This window comes from Felis catus, chromosome B1 (assembly GCF_018350175.1).
Source record: "Felis catus isolate Fca126 chromosome B1, F.catus_Fca126_mat1.0, whole genome shotgun sequence".
Classification (NCBI taxonomy): Eukaryota; Metazoa; Chordata; class Mammalia; order Carnivora; family Felidae; genus Felis; species Felis catus.
In genome coordinates, this window is record NC_058371.1 from 31,040,770 (window position 1) to 31,067,192 (window position 26,423).

Genomic DNA, 26,423 nt, shown 5'->3' on the forward strand with positions numbered 1-26,423 from the left:
GGTAGGAACAAAAGAAGAACATCGATAATGTCTGAAAAGTGTACAGGATTTTACGGTTGAGACTGAGTGTATAAGTACTATGTATGTCACCCTTTCTGAAAAGTCAGTGGGACATCCTCGGGACTCCTTAACAGGAACCGCGCGCCGATCCTTTTGTAGTTCATAAGCGTGATGATTGGGTGTTCACGCCGTTGTGTGACATGTGCCACCCTTAAACCTTGTTACGACGCTGGCACATTACCCGTCTGACGTGAACTTTGGAGGATCCTTTTACTCTTCCAGTGATGCAAAAAGTTAGTGTCCTTTATATCCATCGGTATTCTGCTTGCAGGTTGTCACGCTGATTTTCCAGTTGGGTTCGAGCACTAGCTTTCTAGTTCTATACGAGGTGTTAGTAGCCGGGAGCCGGCGGTTTTAAATGGCTACCCGTGGGTTGCGGGGAGTCAGTTGCCAGTGTCCGGCGAGAATGGACTTCTGAAGTCTGACCACCCCCACCCCGACGCGGGGGGCCTTCCAGCAAAATGGGTGGTTCGGGCGGCGCGGTGGCGCCGGGGGCCGGTTCTCGAGTGTGAGCCCCCTGCGCTGCGGTGTGGCCACGCGCAGTACTGGGTCTGGGCGGCAGGCGGCGCCTCTCGAGTGTGAGCGCCCTGTGCTGCGGTGTGGCCGCGCGCAGTACTGGGTCTGGGCGGCAGGCGGCGCCGGGAGCGAGCCAGCGGGCCTCGACAATCTGCAGGTTCGAGCAGGGGGCCCACAACCACCTAGCGGTCATTGGTTCGGTTTAGACAGGCGGGGCGGGTTGGACAACCATGGCCCAGTGTGAGAACGTGTCCTGTCTCGCCGTGTCATGTTGCGTCGGCACTGCTTGTCCCCTAGCTGCGGGTTCCCAGAGGGTAGAATTGTGCCCAGGTGACCTGGGCTCCCCAGCGGCGGTTAACGGTGCGTGGCTGTCCTCGGGAGTTTGTTCGTGACTTCCGGTAGTTTCCCCCGCATCGTAGGAGCCCGGGAAGCAGACTTGATTGGTGCCAAGGCGGGAGCGGCAGCGCGGAGAAATGGGCGTCGCACACCGGAAGGGGTCGGAGAGCAGGCTTGGCTGCTTCTCGGAGGGGGAGCCTCGGCTAGCAGCCCCGCGCCTCCGCCACGCACCCGGAAGGTCGCCGCCTGCCTTTGGGATTCCTGTTCCCTCACCCCCACCCCAGAGAATCCAGAGAAAACCCTGTGGGGTTTTCCGATCGTGGGGTGTATGTTTGCAGCGACGGAGGGAGGGAGGTTCTCCTCCCCTGGGAGTGGTTCGGATCCGGAGAGACTTAGAGGACTTTGGTCCCACCTGGGAGAGGGCACTATCTGCGGGTGTCCTATCTGCGATGTCTTCCTTGCTCCCTTCCTTGTTCGCTCGCTGTGTGACCTTGGAGAAAAAGTCCAGTAACCTCTCTGTGCCTTAGTTTCTTTAACGGTAAAATGTGAGAAATGACAGCCCCTATTTGTTAGGATTGTTATGAAAAATAAAGAAGTTATATATATGTGTCATATAGGGTTAGGGTTAGGGTTAGAGCAAGCTCTGGGGAGTGTTACATTCTCTACAGGCAGTAGCTTTTAATTGTTAAACCACAGCTTATGTATTAATTTACGTTTCCTCTTTTGAGGGAATTTTGTGGTTAGGTTTCCTCTTTGCGTCTTTCATTTGGCCTCGCCTTCTCCGACCAATTGGTGGCTCTCATGATTTTCTAAGTCATTTCAAACATTGACAAAAACTAGTTCATCCCAAGGGGATTCTCCCATATTAAGGCCCGTGTGGGAGCAAGATGCCAGTCAATAGACTGTTAACTGTGTCCCTCCTGTGTGTCAGCCTCTTTTCCCTGTTCTACCCACTGCTTGTGCTAAGGGGATCCAAGATCTCCCTCCCTTGTGAGCAAAGTACCTGTATTGCAGAGACCTCCCCCTCTTCACCCTGAGTTTCCTGAGGCCAGAGACCATGTCTTTATCCCCAGTGCCTGGCACAATTTAGCCATGCAGGAAACGTTTGTTGAGCTCACGTGTCTATCCACAGAAGACTGGCTGAATAAACCACCGCATATCCACACAATGCAGTTCTGTGAAGCTTTACAAAAGAATGAAGACCATCTCTGTGGAAGGCCACCAAACTCCAGGATACCTTAAGCGAAAAAAGCAAGACTGGGACCCTGTATACGCTGCCTTCCTTCGAAGCAAGATGTGTGCTTTGCTTACATTTTAAAGAAGAAGCAATGAAAGTATAAATCACAAACTAATAAAAATGGTTGCATATAAGAAGAACAGGATGTAAGAGATGGAAATAAGGGCTAGACTTATTTTCATATATTGTGTTTTATAGTTTGACTTTGGAATCATGTAAATGGTTTACATGCTACATTCTTAAAAGAAAACAGCAAAGCATTTTGCAAAAGGACAAAAAAAAAAGCCATTAATCAAAGTATATCAGGAGTTACTGACATAACTGCATGGAAATATAAGAAACTGACTTTAAAACTCATTATTTTGACTACATAATCTTAGTGTGACACATCTTAAGGATAAAAAAAAAATCGCCAAGAAATCAAGCTGCATTTAATAACACTATTTGTTAGTAATAATACTGGTATTGTTATTTACATGCTATTGCGTGTATTTGTATTATATATATATGTATAAATAAAATAGTAAATAATTGAATTGATATTGTTGGAAATCAAGGTCTTCAGTGAGAGATGAAAAGATACAGGTATCAAAATCAATGATGTTAGGGATAAGTTGTAGAATGGAAAATTTAAATTGGCAATGGTAGTATGAATTCATGATTAAATTTTCTCTTTCTACAAAATGCATGTATGCAGGCTGTGTCCACTGAAAAGGCCAAGAAGCAATGGCAATCTCTTGGCTATGAGCAGCCCTAGTGTCCAAATGGATCATCTAAATGCCATTGCCCCCTGAAGAGGAACAGAGACCCCTTTAGGAAATGACTGATTTCAGAACCAGGGCAGGGATTGTGTAAGATGAGCCTGTGACATTTTGTTAGGCCAGAAAGCAAGGTAGCTATCAAATACTACTGAGGTTTTGTCAAAAGAACCCAAGAGCAAATAGAAAGGGGCACCCTTTGGCTAAAGATGGAATAGTTTGGGTTCAAGAAAGAATGACTGATTTGATCTTAACATATCTATAGAAATCCGTGAATATGTAGTAATATTTTTTTAAATCCCTCATTGCTTAGCCTTGTATCACCTAAGGAACTAACTCTTTATTTGGAAAACTGGTAAATAAGAGGAAAAAATCAAGTCTCTATTCTGCTGTTATTTCGGGGTACCCAAATAGTTTGAAAAGATAATAAATGCAACAGAAAGGTTAGAATTAGAGATTCATTCCTCACAACTCCTAATGAAGCACGGGGACAAGGCAACAATGGCTTAACAGCATGGCTATTAAAAGTATGAGGTGGAGGCCGCCTGGCTGGCTCTGTGGGTGCCACATGTGGCTCCTGATCTCAGGGTTGTGAGTTCGAGCCCCGTGCTGGGCATGGAGATTACTTACAAATAAAAAATTTAAAAAGTATGAGGTGGAATGTAAGTGGGAAACAAAATGGCTGGATGGAGCTAAAAAACCGGAACCCACTGATTTATCTTAACAGCATCACGAAGAGTGAGACACACAGATACCATGTGCAATAGGAAGCACACAGCATCTATGAAATACTCTTGCACAAAAATTGAACCTTCATCTAATCAAACTCCTGGATCTAACTACCAGATAAATGGCAAGAAATATGGCAGACAAACAGATGAAAAGAGACTACGATGGTATCATCAGCCAAACAAGGATATGGGAAGTTCCACAACTTAACGAAGTCTCTTCAAGAAATCACTCACACGGAAGAAATGGGGTGGAGGGAGAACTGATAGAAATTAAGAGCTTTTAAAGACATCTCAACCAACTGCAGTGTCAGATCCTGTTTTCTATAAATTGGGAAAATACCTAAAATTATAAAACCTTACCCTAAAAATTATAATCCTACCAAGCTTCCAGTGAGCCAAAAGACAGCCTTCATTTTTGAATATGAAATATTATATATAACATGAAATATATATAATATGAAATATATATAACATGAAATGTATATAATATGAAATATATAATATGAAAATTTTTTTAATGCAACATACAAACTTTAACAAAAATAACAGGCAAAATCAAACAGGCACTTATAGTAAGAGGAAAACTGACTAGAAGCAATTTATCTTGAATACCTTGCAATAACCTACTTGCAGTTGCATTTAACTGAGCTCTGTTGCTGTGAAGAATACAGCTGATGCACAGGTATGGAAGAACGATTTGCACATTTTTCAAGTATTCACTGAGTACAACCTTATATACACATATACGTTACATTTGGAAAAGATCTAATCGACGATCCCCAGATATACTTCATTTTGGTTGCTCTTTTGGAAGACATCGTCTAAAGAGAAGAATATTTGGTTCCGGCTCATGGATCATGTAGTGGACCCAGCCTAGACGCTGTTGGACACAACTCCTCTACTCCTCTTCAGAGATCAGATGAAATGTTACATACAATATGAAGTAGTGTTTTTTCTGCCATGAAGAAAAGTGTTGATGGCAGTCCTACAGTCTTTGTCATCAAGAAATCATAATAATTAACCAAGAATGAAAATGATCCAAGCAGTAGTCATAACAGGATCGTTTATTTCATGAGGAGCCCACCTAACCTGAAAAGAATAAAGGACATAATGAGTGTTTAACCTGGATTTAAGGGTATTGAGGAAGGAAGTGGGCAGTCAGAAAAAAAGTAGGCTTCCCCAGGAAGAACCTAACAAAGAATTTTCTTGTTGGAGTCAAAAACAGTATGTTTAAAATTTTTTAACATTTATTTATGTTTGAGAGAGAGAGCGAGAACAGGGGAGGGGGAGAGGCGGGGGGGGGGGGGGAACAGAGGATGGGATCATTCATGTCAGGAATGATCCCATCCTCAGGAGAAGCAGATTAAGGCCAGGCCAAGGTTGCCATACCATATTATTCTGAGCTGCTTGCAGTAACCTGGCGTTATTGCAACTAGTTTGTGAAACTAACTAACGGATCCCAGAATCTACAGTTTAAGAAAGTGCCAGGTAAAGGGGCACCTGGGTGGCTCAGTCAATTAAGCGTCCGACTTAGGCTCAGGTCATGATCTGATGGTTTGTGGGTTCGAGCCCCACATCAGGCTCTGTGCTGACTGCTCAGAGCCTGGAGCCTGCTTGAGTTTCGTTGTCTCCCTCCTTCTCTGCCCTTCCCCCACTCATTCTCTCTCTCTCTCTCTCTCTCTCTCTCTCTCTCTCTCTCTCTCAAAAGCAAATAAACATTAAAATTTTTTTTAAAAAGTGCCAAGTAAAAATGAAGGCTGTCTTTTGGCTCACTGGAAGCTTGGTAGGATTATAATTTTTAGGGTAATGTTTTATACTTGTAGATGATTTAAATGCCAATCTTATAAATTGCTTTCTTTTGATTCTATTTGTAAGTATGCCTTTGTTTTAATGTTTTTGTTATTGTTAACAAACCCATTTGAATAATCCAGAACAACCAAAGAATTTTTTTTGTCTTTCTTCTTGGACTTGGTACAGTAATTTTGATTTCTTTTTCTCCCTTGGTTTTATTGCTATTTTCAAAGTGATTATACAATAGCTCTAGTGGTAGTCTGAAAGAATTCTAAATCTTAGGGTAGTGTTTTATAAATGTACATTTATATAAATGTGAATCCTGCTACTAAATTATATCCTCCTAATTTGATTTCTAGGGAGTCTAGATGTGTCATTGCTACTTCACAAATCTCTTCTGTTGATTCAGAAACACTGCCAATTTTTTGTTTCTCCTCTAAAGTAATTTTGAATTTTCTTTCATGTGATTTCACTGCTACGGTCAAGTGATCATACTCAGATGGAAATTGGATAGAAATATAATTCTTAAGGTAGTGTTTTAGAAGTGTAGTTTACTTTATAGTAAATTTCATGAGTGAACTGTTTCCTTTTCTTTAATTTCTAGGTAGTATAAGATTTTTATTTCATTTGTTGCCATGGAAAAACACCCATAACATGAATTTGAGTAAGGGTTTTACTATGAAGTCCCACAGTTGGAGATCATTGGAACTCAACATTTATCTCTGATACCAAGGGTTGAATTTACTCTGTGTATAAGACTAATGTGTTTGACTAAATAAATCTTGATTAAAAAAATATTAAGCTAACCCCACATGCAGGCACTTTGGGAGGGGAAAAAAAGATAGCAGACCTATCTAGGTGGTCAATTTGCAGGGCTAGTCTCTATCCAAGGAAAAGAATGAAGATTGTAAAACCAGCTGCCAACAGAGAGAAAAGTTTGAGTGTCAAGGGCAGGAAACATCTAGAATAATTCCCAAACAGAGCAGAGCGGATGCCTTAGAAATATGTCATGGGGACCAGCAAGGGCTAGGAAGGGTCAGAAGAGGGGTCCCGTGAGGTTACTCCCTAACATAGGTAAGCCATCTAGGACTGGCCCAGCCCTTTCTTATTGCTAAGGACATCCATGGAATCGTTTAAAATGCTAACTAGCATTTGAAAACATGGCTTCAAACACCCCACTCTCTGTTCCTCTTGTTTTATTTCGCTTGGTATTAAATAATTCAGTTTCTGAATTCTTAACTATATGACTTCAATTTTAATACTTAGCTTTGATGTCACTGAACTTGGTACATTTGACTCTCCTACATCCCCTTCTGCTCTCTGTGATGTTAAGCTAAACATACTGTTTTGGGGGCACCTGGGTGTTTCTGTCGGTTGAGCATCCGACTTCGAGTCAGGTCGTGATCTCGCGGTTTGGTTCGGGAGTTCAAGCCCTGCATCATGACCTCTATCAGCACAGTGGTGACGGCAGAAGAAATTGCTTCTCTAATTTCAAAGGGAAATCTCTTTTTCCAAGTTAGCTCTATAACAATAAGCCACTTTGATCCTAAAGCATTAGAACACACCAGAGACTCAATATTAGAACAGAGTTTAGCTGTTTTAGAAGGCCAATCAGTTTTTCCAGCTGCCATTGGCAGATAGAAGGGATAGTGATGTCCAATCCTTGTGGTTCATTACTTGAAGATGGTCATATATTTAGTTTAGTGGGCAGATGAAAGATGTGCATGCTCCTTGGACTATCCTTAGGGCAGTGCAACAAAAAGCAAGGTCAAGAGATTATTGAGATTGTTTGCTGGTGCAGTCCACAGTGGGGCAAGGGTAAGGGAGCTCAATGCCCCCATTGTGAAACAATCATTGTAAAACAAATGGGTATCCACACAAGGCCAGTCTGAACTGAACAGCACTCCTTTGACTATTTTCTCCAAGAAGTATTTCTGATAACTAGCCAACAATATTCTTCCCTTCCTCTCAACTCTAGTTACACAATAGCTGGACCCCTCTTTCTCTAACCAGAGAGGAGGCCAGGAGCCAGTCACATAGACAACGGAAAGGACTTTGCATTTTATGGAAATATTAGGGGAAGCCTTAAACGGGAGAATATAGCTCACAGGTTTGATGTCATCTATCTTGTTTGGCTATGTTGAGAATAGACAGTATAGGGTAAGACTAGAAATGGTGATCAACCAGAAGGTTCCGTAGTGAGGCTTGTGAGGATGGTAGCTTAGATTATGGTGTTAGCAGTGGGAGTGTGAAATTCCAGATTCAAAATCAATTAGAAGAGAAGGCCATTGGGATTTGCTGACAAATTGGCCGAGTAGACTGAAAGAAAGGAAAAAGTCAAGGATAAGTGTCCCAGAAATAGTGCTACAAGACATAAATACTCTGGGTGTTGAGCCAGAAGAATTTAGAAATTACTTTTCCATGTGAGTATAAGTTTTTCTTCCGTTCGTTTTCTACAAAATGGAAAATGAAGCCTATATTTCTTGAAGTATCTTTCATCACCAGCATAGGTGTAAATAAAACACGTTTGATAGAGGCTTCAAATCTCATTTCCTAAGTATTCAACTAGGTTAAGCAACCTCAGCTATTGGGTCAAAATGTAATCTTAATAATAAGTTATCACTTCTATTTTCTAGTAATATGTATTACGGTAGATTAGAAAGCCCAAATATTTTCCCAGTATGAAATACCCCAAAATTGTACAGGATTTAACAAAAACAGTTTTCATTGCAAATCTGCAAGAAGAATAACAATTGAAACGAAGAATTACTGAAAACTAGAATAGTGAGTTTGAGCTACAAGTACAGAAGCTGTAAGGGTGATTGGTAACTTTGTAAGCAAGAAAGTGACATCTTATAGACAGGAAGGGATAGGAAGTAAGTTCTTGGATCTTCATGAGGAAGTTGTAGCCTTTAACTGGTGTGTTAAAGAGGAAAACAAAACAAAACAAAAATATATAAACATAAAGGCATCCTTCCTTGGCATAAAGGAAGGTATATCTGTCTGGCCTCTGGATGGGGAAAGAACAAAGACATTGAACTAGAGGTTTGTCCTGTCACAGGTTTGAGAGGGAATCAATGTAAAAATTCCTGCTTAGTTCAGGAAGCTCCAAGCTGGTAATACCAAAATCCATCATTTTAAATACCCCCGGTGCTTCTAAATAGCAGATAAAAAATTCAATATATAGGAATACAACATCTTCCCAATTCAAACAACTCTGCAACAATGAATTAGCTAAAGATGAGCTCATAACCCAAAATTAGAAAACACTAATGAATAACCTAACATAAACAAAAGCAGAGATAACAATCCCCTTTGAAGATTGATCTGAAAGAACTTGAAATAGTAGAATTGTCGAGACTTACAACTGTAATTTTGGCCTAAAATTTCCCAATAACCAGATTTTTAAGACTGTCAGGCATTGAGATCAATAGACCTTAAAGTAGATATGAGACAGGATTCACATTAAGAAATGTGTTTACTTGTACAGCACTTATTGAGCACATATTATGTTTTAGTCACTTTGCTAGGTGTTACGATAAAGAGGTACATGAGACTTGGTTCCTACAGTTTAGGAGGGAAGATGGTTATGTGAACAAAGCAGTGCAAGTAAAATGCTGTAGCCTTTTCCAGAGACTTACGTACATGGTACTGAGGGAATGCGCAGAGGGGAAAGAATTCTGGGCAGAAAAAGCATGTGAGCAAAGGCATTGAGGCCAGACACAAGGTGTTTTGGGGATATCACAGGCTATTGAATATGCTATTTTTTCGCCATTGTTGCTGCAGGCTTAGTGACCCATATATCTTTTTCTATTAACTTATATACGTACAAGATGTTTATTTCCTATCAATAATGTCTGTTTTCTTTTTGTATGCTCTTAAACAATTTAATTGTTCTCCTTTCAGGGCTGTAAGAGCCAATATAAAAATGTAGGAAACGTGGCATAAAAAAAGAGAAAATTAAAAGCACCTTACAATTACCTCACACAGAGATTATAAGCGTTTTAGTCTACATCCTCACTGCAATTTCGATGTGTTATCTACACATATCAGAGTATGGTATTATGCATAGCCAAGCTTTTGTTTACAATAAAGTATCCTGAACATTTTTCTGGACTATTAAGATTCATATATAGCTTCAGCTCTCTCTTCTTTTTATTGTAGAAGCAATACATGTTCATTGCTGAAAAATGAGAAAATATAGGTAACTAGAAATGAAGCAATAAAAATTGCCTTAGACTCTGTGACCCAGAATTAATCAACATTTTTGAGTTCGTTCTTCAATATATTTTTAATGCATATGTGCTTCTTATTAATTGCTTTAAACATGTTTTATATTAATACACCACAAGCGTATGCATTTTCTAGGAAGCGATTTTTTAATATCATTCCCCCACTAATTAAAAAAATAACCAATTGAGCATCTTTTATGTTCTATTAACTCTGCAAGGTTTTTGCATTTGTTATACTTTCTTCTCACAAAGTCAAGGGCTTTCTTTCACAGATGTGGCAACTGAAACCCAGCCAAGGGTTAGTGGTTTCTCTCGGGTCTCAGAGCCCACAAATAACAAGGCAGAATTCAAACCCAGGCCTTACTGTACCCAAAGGCCATGCTCTTTTTCAAGGAGATGGCAAAGGTAAAGGCAGAGGGGTTGGGGACACACAGAGGGCTCTCCCTCCCTGAGGGCTCCTTCTCTCCCTCCCTACCAGACAGGAGAACAAATCTGGTCCTAGTTTTCCCTCTTATGGCTTCTTGGGAGGCTGGTGTCCTCCTCTAGTTCCTTTAGAGGCATGCAAATATGTGCTTTGGGCAATAGCATGTGTTAGCGTCTGCTTTGGAAATATTCCTGCAGCTAAAAGCAGGAAGGAACTCTGTTGTGAAAGGTAGCCACAGGTAGAGTTTTGCTGCAGCAGTCAACAAAATAAACACAAGAGAATAAGGACCTTCTCCTTTGTGTTTGGCCCTTTCAGCAGAGAGCTGCCTCTCCTGCTGAGGCAAGCACATGAAAGGCCCTCAAACATGGCTGCCGCAGCAGGGGACCTGCTCGCTGAGGAGGGGAGAGGGAAGCCCCAGTCAGCAGCCAGCTCAGAATGCTCTAGGCAGGACCCTTTGTTGAAAGCCTGCCCAAAAGGGCATGCCATAAACACTTCCTTTCACTCAGCTCTTTCATCTGGGATCACCTCTCTCTCTGAAAGTCCCCTGCAGCTAACCCAGTTCGCACAGACTTCTTCTCCAGCACCCCCCCTCTTTTTTTTGTTTTTGTTTGTTTGGTTGGTTGGTTGGTTGGTTTTCCTAGAAATGTGCTTGCTGTTCCCTTAGACTCAGGCCAGAGCTTAGAAAAAAAGCAACATTTATTCTCATCTGAGAGTGTTCAATGTCAGACTTGCCTATGGAAATCATGCTGTGTAGAGAGTAAAGAAGGAAAGGAAAGGAACTAACATTTATTAATCACTGAAGGAGTTGGATACTTGGACATGCATCATTTCATCTGTCTCCACAACATCCCGCAAGGGTAGGTATTGTTGGTCCCAATTTACAGACAAAGAAACTGAGGTGCAGAGAGCAGCTGACTGGCAGAGCAGCCTGTGGCTCAGACCTCTTATGATTTCAAGCCTCTCAGCATATATTTATGTTGGAGGACAGTCACTAATATTTAAGAAGCACATTTCTGTTAACCATTTATAGTCTTCAAGTAACAGGAGGCAGAAAGGACAGACAAGAAGAAAGCCAAGGGTTTATTGTTCCTTTGAGCAGCTCAGCAATGCATTTTAATGGTTTTTCTGGAATGTTCTTGCGGTGGCCACAGAGAGGTGCCCAAGAGCAGCAAGTCTGTTTTCCCAGGGACTTCTAATCTGAGGCACTTAAAAAAATAAAAATAAAAATAAATCATTGAGTGGCTGCTGTTTCCAGTTAGTAGTTGGGATTTTTGGGATTTTCCATGGGCCAGCAGACCTTAGATTCCCGGGGAATCAGTGTAACACTATGAGGCAAGGGCTGGGGCTGGGCGGTGGAGAATTTTAAGGCGATCCCTTACTTGTAAAGAGCCATGCACAATATCTGGGATGTAGCAGGAGCTCCATAAATGTGAGCTTTCCTTTTCTTCTTCTTTCTCTCTCCACTCCTCCCCACCTCCACCTCCACCATCTCTCACTCTCTTGCCACCTATTGTATGTTTTCAGCGATGCAAGTGATTCCTCAGGAACCAAATTACAGCAGTTTCAGAGCAAGCAAAATCCCATCAACAAACCCAGGAACCAAATGGCCAAGCCCCTGGGGAGAAGAAAGCAGGGCCCACAAGAGAGCCCAGACAAGGCTGCCATGAGCCTGGGCAGCACCCCGAAGCAAAGAAAAGCGGATTTCTTGAGCTCTCAGTTCAGACCCCAGCTCAAACGGGAAGTGATGGGCTGTGTGACCAGAAGTAATTTTGCAGACCCTCCCTGGGCCGCCCTTCCCTCTTCTACAAGGCAAGAGTAGCACCTGCTTCTAGGATTGCTGCAAAGATGAAATGAGAAAACAAGGGAAAGCACCACCAACAGTTCTTCGCAATTTATACATGTTGATAAACTACTGAGGATGCAGTTTTAAGCCAAAAGCCCTCCGTAGCCTTTGTAGGCGAGTCCCATGGGTGGGAAGCAAAACCCTACCTGCTTAGTGATGCTAAAGTCTGGTGGTTCTGCATTTCCTTGAGGGGTGGTACAGGATGAGTAAGCCTCCTCCGCTCATCTTTGGGGCCACAGACCAGCCACTGCCTCCCAGGAAAATCCACTTGTGAGACAAACTGGTTGGACAAACTGGATCAGATGTGAGGGGGTTAAGTTAATATAAATATGTAGAGCAGGCATGTGTGCATGTGTGGAAAAGGAAGGCAGGGACAGAGAGTTCCGGGGCTGCTTGGCCTCTCTACTGCTAAATTGTGCAGCATAAACAAAAAAGTAACAGAAATGTAGTCAGGATCCTCAAAGAAGATCATGCCCTTCTGAAACCCTGTGTGTGTGTGTGTGTGTGTGTGTGTGTGTGGTGTGTTTGTACAAAACACACATAGAAGTAAGGAAGATGGTTATTCCAGTCTTCAAGTTCCAGGAACAGAAAGATTGTAAAGGTTGTTGATGATCTGATGATCTCAGGGGGATAATAAGTTTGGTTTATGCCATTGCCTGCCTAAACGGAGATGTGCAATGTGGATTTGTTCGGTGGATTTTGTTACAGTGCCTTTGGTGAAGCCAAGGTCTCTTGAAAACCCAGAGCTAGCCCTGGCAGTCAGCTCCATGTGGTTACTGTCCTAATCAGTACAGCAGATTAATCTGTCTAATCTGTTCTAGCCGAACACCATAGACTAGGTGGCTTGTAGACAGCAGACACTTATTTCTAAAGGCTGGAAAATCCAAAAGCAAGATGCTAGCAGACTGTGACTGGGGAGGGCCTGTTTTCTGGTTCCTAGACGGCCCATTTTCTGGTTGTGTCCTCACAGAGTAGAAGGGGCTAGAAGGCTCTCTGGGGTCTCTTTTATAACAACACTCGATCCTCATAACCTGATCACCTCCCAAAGGCTCCACCTCCTGATATGTTCACATTGGGGGTTAGGATTTCCACATGTGAATTTTGACACAAACATTTGGTCTATGGCACTTACCTAGGAAGGGCCTGCAGGCCAGCAGAAGATGATCTCCTGTTCCTTGGAACATGCATGTTCCCACCTTGGGATCTCCTGTCAATTGTCTCTGCCCGGGGACAACCCTGGTTCAGGGGTTGACTCCTGTGGCTCTTTCAGGTCTCAGATTAAATGTCACCTTTCTAGATTGCCCTTCCCTGACCACCCATTCCAGAGTAGTTCTGTGCAAGCTTTGCACTTTGGACATACATGCATTTTATTTTCTTTACAACACTGACCATTTCATGACATTTGCTTGTGTATTTGCTTATTGCTTATTTCCCCCTGACTAGAATTTAAGCTCAGTTAGAGCAGCAATTTTGTCCATCTTTCCATCTCTCTCATTAGCTTCTGGAACGGTGTCCTACAATAATAGGAACTCAACAAATATTTGCCAAAATGTTGAAGAAAGATATTTTGTATTCTTGTACCTAGACTTGACTTCTAAAGAGGAAATAGCACCCATTAAAATACAGCAAAACAAAACAGCACCTGAAGAGAAAAAGTGTGCTTAAAAATTATGGTTTTTGTTTTACATTTTTGCCAAAGAGACATAATTAAAGTGTTTTGCTCTCCTCCTGGACTTCTGGCAGCAAAATTAGCAGGAAGGAGAATAGCACACAATAGAAGGTAAAGGTAAGCATTAAGACGTGGTTTGTTTCATGCAGATTGCACAATCCAGTTTTGATTCATGGCGAAAACAACCTTTTTTTGTCCCCCCTCAGGACTCTTCTAATTGATAGATATCAGTTTAAATGCTGCAGAAACACAAAGCTTTAACTTTGGGTATAAGACTTTGTTTATGGAATAGCTATTTACAGAACACTTCCAAAATGATGTCTACCACACGAGGCACCGGGTGAAAATGATAAACAAGACTGAGTCCCCCCTCCCTGGCTGAAGGGTAGCCGAGCTGGGCAAAAGGCTGATACAGCATCGTGTGGTATATGGTATAAATAAGACTATCATGAGGCGCCAGAGATGGTGCCAGTGGCTCCGTGAGAAATTTGGCCATGAAATAATGAAGTTGAGGAAAGTTTAATGGTCCCTGAAGAGATGCGTCAACAGTGACAAAAGCTGACAGATAAATAAGAAAGATGCAGAAATCGCATTTAACAACAGCAGATGTGATACTTCATCAGTCAAGCATTTACTGAGAGTCTCCTGTGTTCTAAGAACTCTGCCAGGAAGCTCAGTGTTAACCATCCTGCTGGGTCTCTGAAGCCTAAGAGGTGCCTCCTGCCTTCAGGAATCCACAAGAAGGGCTTTGGCACTTACAGAGACAACCAAATTGCTTTATTTACCCCACTAGGTCGTCCACATTGTGACTTGACCCTCCAAGGAGGTTGAAATGGGAAGGAAGAGTCTGTCAGAGAACTCAGAGGCCATCTTTCGCCTCCAGCCACTTTCTCCAAATCCTTTGGAAAAAGCTGTACCCTCAGTCCTTCCTTCTACAGCGGGTATTCTCCCTTTTCAAAAGTTATTCATCTCTCTCTAGTTTGTGGGCAGCTCTTGGATAGGCCCCAAGTCCTACTGAGATGGGCGAGATGATTTTATTTATGACAGCAGAGAAGTGGGCTTTCAGTTAGTTTTTGAGTCAAAAACATTTTCTAACTCCAAAATAAATTGTGACAGGAAATGCAGCCCATGCCAAACGCTCTGTGTCGTGTCGAGTTAAAGCGTCGAATTTAAGGAGAATGTTAATAGCATTTGCTCGCTAAGAAATTTGCTACTTCCTTGTGTAGGAAGCCCTGATACTGAATTCTCCAAAATGTCGACCCTCTTCCTGGTTTCTTTGCTCAAATCTGGATTACTCTTGGATTTCCCCTTCCTGTCAGTACGGTTTGGGTTGAAGTAATTTCAGGGAGGTTGATGTAGTCGTAATTAGATGCTGCAGTTGATATCCTGGCACGACCCTTCTGACCAAGATGGCGGTAGCCACCGCAACTCTTTCTAGGGTGGCTTAAGGGAGGGAGTGTGGGGCGCAAGGCCCCCAGTGTCCCAGTAGGGATGGGGGAACCGAGCTACTGCTTGGAACATTTCAGGTGGTGTGAACAGCCAGCGGCAAGTATAACCCCTCCCTGCCTTAGTAGTTCGTAGAAACTTGTGATGGTAGTTCATCCACTTACCGAGGGACAGAACTTCACATTCTCGAGTTAGCAGTCCCAGAGCTGACAACCAATGTTTCATACGTACTTACAGGCAGACAACATTAAGTAAGCCTTATTCCGACAAGCAGAAAACATCAATGGATTCAGTGAGGGTTTAAATATAGTGCCTAACCTTATTAAGAAGAGATTGGAGACATTTGGACCATGTCGCCAAAGCCTTTAAATCAACTTTATGGAAAAGCAACTGCCACAAATCTTGCCAAAGACAGATATATGGGTTGGCATTTTGACTTAAAGGGGCATTTGAGAATGCACTTATGTCTAAAGGGTCCCAGATTATGAATTCTTTTTTTTTCTTTTTCTTTTTCTTTTTTTTTAGTTTGAGTGAATTATTATACTTATTGAAATAGAGAGCTGAAGACAGCTGCAGTGGAAATAAATAGTAAAGAACCACCCCTTTCCCTACCACCATCACCACCACAACCAAGGATAGCTCGCGGTACTATAGATCGAGAACCAAGAGGTCTACGTATAGGCAAAATCTCATTTAATCATTACAAAACAAACCAACAAGCAAGTAAACACTTACGAAGGAGGTACTATCGTTTCTATTTTACAGATGATAAAAATTAAGACTTTGAAAGCTTATATACCTGCCCCATGGTTACACAGCCAGTAAATTGTAAAGTGAGCCCTAATGTGGCATTTCAAACACCTTGCTTTATAACGTTATAGTGCCTCCCCTTAATGAAACATGGCGGTGAGAAGTGGGACTTTCATTCCCTGCCCCCCCTCCTTCCCTCCCTACCGGCAAGTGTTTCCCAGGCCTTGGTTTGACCTCTGGTAAGGATAGTGCATTTCCCCTTTTACCATCCCACTAAGGGACTCCTCTTACATGTATCATGTGGCCTTTCTTAAACCATAAAGCCATGCACAAAACAAATGCCACTAAAGAAATACCAGACCAAAATAGAATCTTGAATTTTGCCCTTAAAAAATTCCTCCAGAAAATGATACATTACCCTGCTTAGTGTAATGCTAAATGTTCTCCCCTTCAGTTATTTGCTTATGTGATCCATTCTCCTCTCTTCTGGTCCTCTCCGTAAAACCCGATGAGATTTACTTGAAACCTAGCAATTTTGCCGCTTTCTTTTTCCTTATTCCTTAGGAATATCTGGCAGCTGTTTATTCCCTACCTGTGAGCTGTAGAGCACTTCGCAGTGGCAGCCTCAGGAGCCGGGAGTCAGTCTTGACTTGGACTAGACTTTTTTTTTTTTCCTAATTTTTTCATGAACTCGGTTTTCTGCTGGCCTCTGTCTCTTTCTGCCAGCATTATCTGCATTGAGGTTTACCAGATGCTTCCACTGAGGTTTGCTTATTTAGGGTAAATTGTTAGTGATGTTGACCCTTCTGTTCTTCCTACCAGACCGTGATTCTGTGGAAGGGACTAGTTCTTTTCTCAGTTTTGTGGTTCTGGTACCTGGCATGGGCCTGGCATGGTGGGTGTAGGTGTTCCACGGAACTTAGGAAGGAAGGAAGAGAGGAAGAGAGGAAGGGAGGAAGATAGGATGTTATAATAATAATAATTATTATTATTACATTATTTATAATTAATAATTATATTAATTATAATTCTATTTTATATTGTATATTATATTATATATTAAATAATATAATTGATATATTATATTATATTATATTATATTATATTATATTATATTATTATTATTATTTGTTTTCATAGGGTATGATTTCTGCCAAAGGAACCTGAAGCAGAGAGGGGATAGAGAGGAGGAAGATGGATTCCTCTACCTACCGGACTTTTTAAAAATAAAGTCTATTTATTTTGGCAGAGGTGGGGGGAGAGCATGCATATGCACACAAGTGGGGGAGGGGCAGAGAGAGAATCCCAAGTAGGCTCCGAGCTGTTGGTGCAGAGCCAGATGTGAGGCTCTATCTCATGAACCTTGAGATCATGACCTGAGCAGAAGTCAGATGCTTAACTGACTGAGCCACCCAGGCACCCCACCTCTTGGGATTTTTGAAAGAAGTGATTCAAGAGGAGTTGAGAGCTCTGACTCCCAAAGCAGACTATTGGTGTCAAATCAGACCCCATCTCTGCTGGCTCACTGCTTAGATGACCTTGGACAAGCATCTTAAATATATTTATATTTATATATATATTTATATTATAATATTTATTGGACATCTCATGTGTGCCAAGAATTGGCTAGGCATTAGAAAAGATACTTGATCAAGACAGGAATGTGGGGTGTCTGGGTGGCTCAGTTGGTTAAGTGCCCAACTCTTGATTTTGGCTCAGGTCATGATCCCATGGTCATGGGATCCACCCCACATCAAGCTTGGCACTGAGAGTGGAGCATGCTTGGTATTCTGTCTCTCTCTCTCTCTCTCTCTCTCTCTGTCTCCCTCTGCCCCTCTCATGCTCTCCAGAAAGAAAGAAAGAAAGAAAGAAAGAAAGAAAGAAAGAAAGAAAGAAAGAAAGAAAGAAAGAAAGAAAGAAAGACAGACAAGGACGATATGAAGGCTCTATCGTGAATCCTACTTTGAATCATCAGAGGTACAAAGGACAAAATGATGCATCGTAATAGTGAATAAGGTGGGGGTGGGCAGGGGAGGTGGTACCCTGGGGCATCATTATCAGATTTTCCCAATGGCTGTTCCAAACAGTACAGCGCAGAGCTTCTCCAAGGCATCTCTGTAAATGCAGGACATGGGCCAGCGCAGGTGTGAAACAGGGCAATGTTGTCTACAGAATGAAGCTGATGGAATGAGCTGGAAGCACGAGTGAGGCACCCCCTGGGAAATGCCAGTCAGTGAGGTCCTGCCTTCTTGGCAAAGCCTCAGAGCCACTGTCATTTGGACATTCCTGTTAGCATGTCCTCATTTATACGCAGAGGTGATGGTGTCTGGGGATTTAGGTCACCCAAATAAATGAGAGTTCGGCAATCCTTTCTGTTGCTTGTGGTCCTTCTCAGAAGAGCTTCAATTTCTTCCCTGTAGGTTTAAGAACCACAGAGAGTTAAACTATAACCTGGTCTCCCAAATTCTTCTTCATCTTTTTATTTGGAATATGTAATATCTGATAATTATCCTTTTTTCCCCCCTCTTAGGATATGATTAAGAATTGATCTCTATGTTATTTTATTTTTAGCACACATTTTCTGTTTCTGAGCTAAAATTGCTATATTATTGTATATTGCTTGGGTAGGATTCTTTTTTCAATCTTTTTAGCCTCTGGCAATATTGAGACCCCTATGGTATTTCTGAATCTTTATATGGACAAGATGTCAAATTCCTGATTCTGTTAAGTCATTTAAGGACTGGGAATGACTGTTTTTGTGAGTAATAACAGAGATCTTGTTTTCTTTGGGGTACCTGGGTGGCTCAGTCAGTTAAGCGTCAGACTTCAGCTCAGGTCATGATCTTGCAGTTTGTGAGTTTAGGCCCTGCGCCGGGCTCTGTGCTGACAGCTCGGAGTCTGGAGCCTGTTTCAGATTCTGTGTCTCCCTTTCTCTCTGACCCATCCCATGCTCATGCTGTGTGTGTGTGTGTGTGTGTGTGTGTGTGTGTGTGTGTGTCAAAAATAAATAAACATTAAAAAAAAATTAAAAAAAAAAAGGTCTGGTTTTCTTTAAAAGAGAGAGAGAGAGAGCAAGAAGGCCCAGAAATTATTCACATGCACTTTTACATGAGACTCCTCTTTTCTTCTATATTTGAAATTTACCAGTTATTCTCTCTAAGAACAAACTCTATTTAAGAGAACTGGACTGATGAACTTGAGAGCTAATACTACATTATTTATGTGAAGTTAGCTCTGTTTGCATCAATTTTATATTATATAAAATAATATCACATATAGTGATATATAATATATTATAGTGTAATATATGTATATTATGTCAAGAAACCCTTTTATTCACTATTCATGTTATAATACATAAAATATAATAGTGTATATTACAAGTACTAAATATCTTACTATATAATCTTACTATATATCTTACTATATATAGTATATATACATTTACTATAAATAGTATATATGTAAGTTATTTACTATAAGCCATATAGTAAACATTATTAATATTATTGTTAACATTATATGTTATTATATAGTAAATATTATACTAGGTTAATCAGTGCTTTCCCACTTGCTTTTCACTACTTGGAAAGTTGACATGTGTGCCCATGGGAAAATGACCAAGTTATGGACTAAATCTAGGCAAACAATACAATTTTGGGAAGAGATGCATTTTAAAAATAGTGTTTCCAGAGCCGAACAAATTGATACAGCCACAGCCAGCATTCAGTGTCCTCCCAAAATACGACTCTACCCCATCGAGACTACCCTCCCTGTCCACTTTTCCCTCAGAATTGCCACCATCTTGTAACTTGCTCTCCTGATAACTCTTCTGTCTTTTGAAAGCGGCCAGTCTCCTCTGTTGTTCACTGCCGCTGTTTGTTTCAGGATTCCCACCCTAAGGCAGACCTCTAGGAAGGCAACTTTTAAGAATGGAAAAAAAGACCATCTCTTTAGCAAATGGTGCTCGGAGAACTGGACAGCAACATGCAAAAGAATGAACCTGGACCACTTTCTTACACCATACACAAAAATAAACTCAAAATAGATGAAAGACCTAAATGTGAGACAGGAAACCATCAAAACCCTAGAGGAGAACACAGGTAACAACCTCTTTGACCTCAGCCGCAGCAACGTCTTACTCAACACATCTCCAAAGGCAAGGGAAATAAAAACAAACATGAACTATTGGGACCTCATGAAGATAAAAAGTTTTTGCACTGCAAAGGAAACAATGAACAACACTAAAAAGCAACCTACAGACAGGGAGAAAATATTTGCAAATGACATATCTGATAAAGGATTAGTATCCAAAATCTATAAAGAATTTACCAAACTCAACACCCGAAAAACAAATGATCTAGTGAACAAATGGGCAGAAAACATGAATAGACACTTTTCCAAAGAAGACATCCAGATGACCAACAGCACCTGAAAAGATGCTCAACATCACTCATCATACAGGGAAATACAAATCAAAGCCACATTGAGATACCACATAACACCTGTGAGAGTGACTAAAATTAACAACTCAGGAAACAACAGATGTTGGCGAGGAGAAACGGATGTTGGATGTGGAGAAATGGGAACCATTTTGCACTTTTGTTGGGAATGTAAACTGGTGCAGCCACTCTGGAAAATAGTGTGGAGGTTCCTCAAAAAATTAAAAATAGAATTACTCTACAACCTGGCAATGGCACTACTAGGAATTATCCAGAGGATACAGAAGTGCTGATGCACAGGGGCATGTGTACCCCAATGTCTATAGCAGTGCTTTCAACAATAGCCAAGTTATGGAAAGAGCCCAAATGTCCATCAACAGATGAATGGATAAAGAAGTTGTGGTTTATATATACAATGCAATACTACTTGGCAATGAGAAAGGATGAAGCCTTGCCATTTGCAACAACGTGGATAGAACTGGAGGGTATTATGCTAAGTGAAATAAGTCAGTCAGAGAAAGATATCATATGTTTTCACTCATATGTGAAATTTTAGAAACTTAACCGAAGACCGTGGGGGAAGGGAAGGAGAAAAAATAGTTTCAGAGAGGGAGGCAAACCTTAAGAACTCTTAAATACAAAGAACAAACTGAGGGGTGATGGGGGTGGGGTGGGGGCAGGGAATGGGTAATGGGCATTGAGGAGGGCACTTGTTAGGATGAGCACTCAGTGTCATATGTGAACGATGAATCATGGGAATCTACTCCCAAAGCCAGGAGCATACTCTATACACTGTATGTTAACTAACTTGACAATAAATTATATTTAAAAAATAAAAAAGATCAGAAATGACCTAGCAGGGCAATGGCTCGGATGTAGAACCCTCTTTCAAGGTAGATTTCCAGAGTGTCCTCTTCTCTAAAGAGTCCTATTTCTGGAGTTGGCAGGGAAGGTGTTGCCTCCTTCATGACCTACAACGAGTGGCTTATATTTTTCTTCTGGAACTTAGGATGGATGTGTTCTGGGGGAGCTGAGAATTAACCACATTTGGGTGGCCCTTTCCTTCCCCCAGCCCCAGGTAATAAAGACATGGTTTTGGGGCACCTGGGTGGCTCAGTCGGTTAAGCGTCCAACTTTGGCTCAGGTCATGATCTCACAGTTGGTGGATTTGAGCCCCGTGTCAGGCTCTGTGCCGACAGCTCGGAGCCTGGAGCCTGCTTTGGATTCTGTGTCTCCTTCTCTCTCTGCCCCTCCCCTGCTTGTGTTCTGTCTCTCTCTCTCAAAAATAAACATTAAAAAAAAATTAGAAACATTTTTGGATGAATGAATGAATGAAACAAAATGGAACAAAAGTGTTAAGAGTGATCAAATATGAGCTCCCCTTTGGTGAAACAAAACAAAACAAAACAATTTCTCTTCTGGGTTTTGTCAAGTGCACAAGCCACAGTGCAAGGAACTGTTTTTGTAATTTGATACTTTTTTTTCTCTCTTTCTGGAGGATATTGTTACATTGAAGTTCACTCTCCTCTCCCTTCTCCTTCCCCTCCCGCTTCACCTCTGCCTCCTCTCCCTCCCTCTCTTCCTCTCCATAGGATTGCTGGGTTAAATACAGGGCACTGAATTACATTTTAGTGTCAGATGACAAGTCAGTTTTTGACATGAGTGCATGCCAACTATTGCATGAAATATACTAATCCTAAAAATTATTCATGATTTAACCGAAATTAAATTTGACTAGCTGTCCTGTTCTCATTTGTTAAATCTAGCAAACCTAGACCTATTTAAACTTTTTTCACTATCTTTAAGAGTAGGAAAAAGTGAAATTCTGTGGTAATCCTGAAGCCCTTTATCAAAGCTCCAAATCTACCGTACTCTTAAGAGTTTCCGAGAAAAGAAAACACACGGTTTTAAATAAAATTGGGCAATAGTATCAGAGGTCATCTATTCCTAACATTAGGAAGCATTGCGTATCTGCTGATTATGCTTTCGGATTTGAAAAAGGGGGAAATGTCCTACAGCTGGAGGGAAACAAGACAGCATTAATTGTTCTAAAGGGAGCTCTGGAACGCTCAGTTTAGAGAAATGGTCAGTAAGAAAAAGTCAACAGGGACACATTTTCCTTGCAGTTTGTTTATTTCCCAGGCGTGCTGTGGATTGATGCCCTTGAGAATTCGGAAGATTCAGAATTACTGAACAAGGACCAGCTTGAGGATGGTATTTCATCTTGTTTTCTCTTTTCTTTCCCACTGAAATAACGGTCTCATCTTAATATGAGAAAACCAGAAACTGTCAACAGTACCTGGTTTTTATATTTTTCATTTAGATTTTTAAAAAGACGTGTGTTTCTAGAATGCTGTCTGTCTACCTTTGATTGGAGCGAGAATGGCACTGAAGTTTCTTATCGAGAGCAGAAAGGAGCCTCACTGGAGCTAGGAGTCCAAGGCCCCTGCTTCGTCCTGCTGCTCACTGAACGTATCAGTCAGCACCTCTGATCCCTAAGGCCCTTTCCTGGTCTCAGTCCTCTGATTCCATAATGACCCAGGAGGATTAGCAGTAAGTCTCCTTTGTGAAGTTATCTTTTCCAAAATGCTAGATTTACAGGCCTTTTCCTATCTCATTGTGCACCTCTCCCCTTTGCTCTGGAGAGTCAACAGCAGGGAAAAGTTCTGTGGAAAGCCCTGAAATAGCAACAGCCAAAAAACCAACATGGAATCCACTGGGCTCCACTGGGCCCACATCCTGCCAAATACTTGTCATCAAGTCACCAGTAGGACATGGGAAGGACCCAATACTAGGGCAGCGGCGGCTTCGACTTGTGACTTGTGTCATTAACCTCCCCAGAGAACCCAGGCCAAGGAGGAAGTCACTGGAAGAGCCCGCAGAACGCCAAAATACCAACTAGAGCAAAAATGCCCTCTGGGACGGTAGCCAGTTGACTGCCTGTGTCCTGGCCGGGCTGAGAGATGAAACGGTATCTGGCACCAGCCCCTCAACCCTGCTCCCCCTAAACCCCTCAGTTACTATGGCAACTCAAGAAGGTTCGTTGAAAGAACTCTGAGGCTGGGAAATTTTATTAATTGTGTGCCCTGGAACCAGTTCTGGGCATCACCCCAAATCTACAGGAAATAGAATCCCAGACGTTGAAAAATGGCTCCTGGTGCCTACAGGCTCCAGACTTTAAAAAACCACTGTCATATGTTCCATCTTCTGGCCCTTGAGATCACGCACTAAATGTGGAATAAATGAACTCCTTGGTAGAGGACTAGCGCACGAAGAAAGCGGTTTCTAGTTACTGGTACCACAGAATAGAAATTCAGCGGTAAACATTCCCAGCTTTCTCAAGAGTTGGGCCTAAACCCCTGGAAATAATGGTGGCTTTAGCTCTACAGGATGGAGGCTTGTACCTTCTTCTGATCCAGTTGGTTATAGGTTCTCTGGAATAATTACCCTTTGAAATACAGATTTATATAGCGCCCTAAATTCATTTTACTGTGTATCTTAAAATTGACCTTACACATACAGCTTTCCCCTGGCACTGAACAGCGGAATGTGAAATGCTCTGAAATATGGATTGTAATTTCCATTAAGAGATAAAAAAAATTCATGTCTTCGAAGATAAGCCATCTGCAATATAAATCACAAGGTTACTGCATTCAGAATGCATTGCTACTATAATTTCAACGAACAGAGGAAAATAGTTCAGATTTCTTTCTCACGGAACTTGCAATTTATAGCAGACTTTCACTTACATTAGCAGTTCATTTTAAGTCTCCTAACCTGTACTAACTACCTAGGATTTGCTGAACTTCCCGCCAGGCACTGGAGAGATGCCCATAAACAGATAATTGAAATACAGTGCATTAAATGAAAGATATGTATGGTGTGTTGTGTGAACGGCAATAGAAACACTTAACCAGGATAATTTAATCATTTGGAGTAATGTTAATATTTCTATTTAACAGAGAAGAAAACTGAAGCCAAGGAGATCACGTGAGTGTGTCTTACAAAGAGCAGGATCTACACGGGAATCCATAGCCACGCTCCTTGCAATGACTCACTATCAAATCTTCCTCATTTTCACTCTCACTAAAAATTACCAATGCAACGAACTCAGTCCTGTCTTAACAGTGAGACTGTTTTTTTCTTCCTACTAACCTTCTCTTCCATAAGCTTTCTTGCCGTGACCGTCCGCTCCAGATTGAAAAATCTCACTCATCAAGAAAACGTGATAGTCTGACCATCTAACAATGTTAGCTTTTCTCTGTATTCCATCAGCATAGGAAATCCTCTGAATGTGTGCCTCCGGAAATAGCAGGCTTGGGGCTGAACATCAGAAGTGGCTTTGTATTAAACTCTGACTTGTGAGGACCCAGGCCCTTGACCGCGAGGGTCTCAGCTAAATTTTGAGGCATACGTTATGCCAGATGTTAGATTCTTTTAGAAGAAAATCCTTCACTTTGGAAAACGGGCCCAAATAAGGGGACTTTGGTGGGTTGGCATAATCAGAATTTTCTTGGCCATGAATTTGAGTGTGATAGGTGGGGAAAAGTAAAAGACAACTCCCACACATTGGTTACCTAGGACGTGTGTGAGCAGGATTCCAAATAAAGGTCCAGAAGATATAGGAGTCCCTTGGAGCTAGAATGTATCTCAAGCTACAGTACCAAGAATAGAATAGGGGCACCCGGGTGGTTCAGTCGGTTAACCACCTGACTGACTTTGCCTGAGGTCATGATCCAGCAGTTTGTGAGATCAAGCCCCAGGTCAGGCTCTGTGCTGACAGCTCGGAGCCTGGAGCCTGCTTCAGATTCTGTGTCCCTCTTCTCTGCCCCTCCCCCACTCATGCTCTGTCTCTGTCTCGGTCTCTCTCTCAAAAATAAATAAACATAAAAAAAAGAATAGAGTAAAGCTTGTAAGAGTCAGCCTGTCCTATATGCAGGCTATAGATTTTCAGATAGTAGCTTAAGAGTGTTGCTGCTCTAGGACACACAGGGAAGTAGGGCATAAACTATGAACAGTAGGCAGAATTTATAAGTAACTAGTGTTAGTGTTAGAAACCTGCCATCACCTTTGGGGAAATTCTTTTCTTTTCTTTTTTAGAGAGAGAGCTAGGCAGACTCCATGCTCAGTGCAGAGACCAACTTGGGGCCCGATCCCACAACCCTGGGATCATGACCCGAGCTGAAATCAAGATTCGGACACTCAACCAACTAACCACTGAGGCATAAGGAGAGAAGATTTCTCCTGAAGGAGGGATTTTTAAATTATTATTATTTAATGGACTCCACACCCAGCTTGGAGCCCAACGTGGAGCTTGAACTCACAACCCTGAGATCAAGACCTGAGATGGAGAGTTGGATGTTTTACCGACTAAGCCACCCAGGTGCCCCTGGGGATTTCTGACTGGATATAAAGCAACTGTGTCTAAACTAAAGACACTCTCAGGAACTCTAGGAACTACCCATATTTCAATTTTTGCCAATGTTGAAAAAAGGAGAATTCGTATCAACTAGTTTTAACTAGCAAACTCTTGGATTACAAATGAGATTATTAACCTCTGGCAATCACTGATCTTTTCATTGCCTCTAGAGTTCTGGTTATCCAGAATGTCACATGGTTGGAATCACACACTCTGTAGTTCTTTCAGACTGGCTTCTTTCACTAAGAAATATGCACTTAGGGTCCCTTCATGTCTTTTTGTGGCTTGATAGCTCATTTATTTTCAGGGTCCAATAATATTCCATCGTATGAATATACCACAATATATTTATCCATTCCCTTATTAAAGGATATCTTGGTTGCTTCCAAGTTAGGGTGATTATGAACAAAGCAGCTAAAAAACATTTGTGCATAGCTTTTCATGTGGATATAAGTTTTCAACTCATTTGGGGCCATGCCAAGAAGTACAATCGCTGGTTTGTATTGTAAGAATGTGTTTCGTTTCGTAAAACACTGTCAAATTTTCTTCCAAAGGGGCTGTGCCATTTTGCATTCCCACCAGCAATGAATGAGCACTCCTGTCATTCAGCATCTTCACCACAGCATTTAGTGGCGTTCATGTTTTAGACCTGAGCCACTGTAGTACACATGCAGGGGTATCTCACTTTTGTTCTCATTTGCAATTCTCTAATGACATATGATGTTGAGCAACTTTTCAAATGCTTATTTGCCATCTTGATATATTCTTT

General features: G+C 41.6%; 1 long non-coding RNA gene and 1 other non-coding gene across 2 annotated transcripts; both read left to right on the plus strand.

Moving 5' to 3' along the window:
* The first annotated feature begins 147 nt into the window (after nucleotides 1-147).
* LOC111560359 lies at nucleotides 148-251 on the plus strand. The gene has a single exon (XR_002742104.1). It is a non-coding gene; the product is annotated as a small nucleolar RNA U13 (small nucleolar RNA).
* Nucleotides 166-24,348, plus strand: LOC123384809. Its single transcript, XR_006596444.1, has 3 exons — nucleotides 166-293; nucleotides 22,378-22,449; nucleotides 24,198-24,348. It is a non-coding gene; the product is annotated as an uncharacterized LOC123384809 (long non-coding RNA).
* The last annotated feature ends 2,075 nt before the right edge of the window (nucleotides 24,349-26,423 follow it).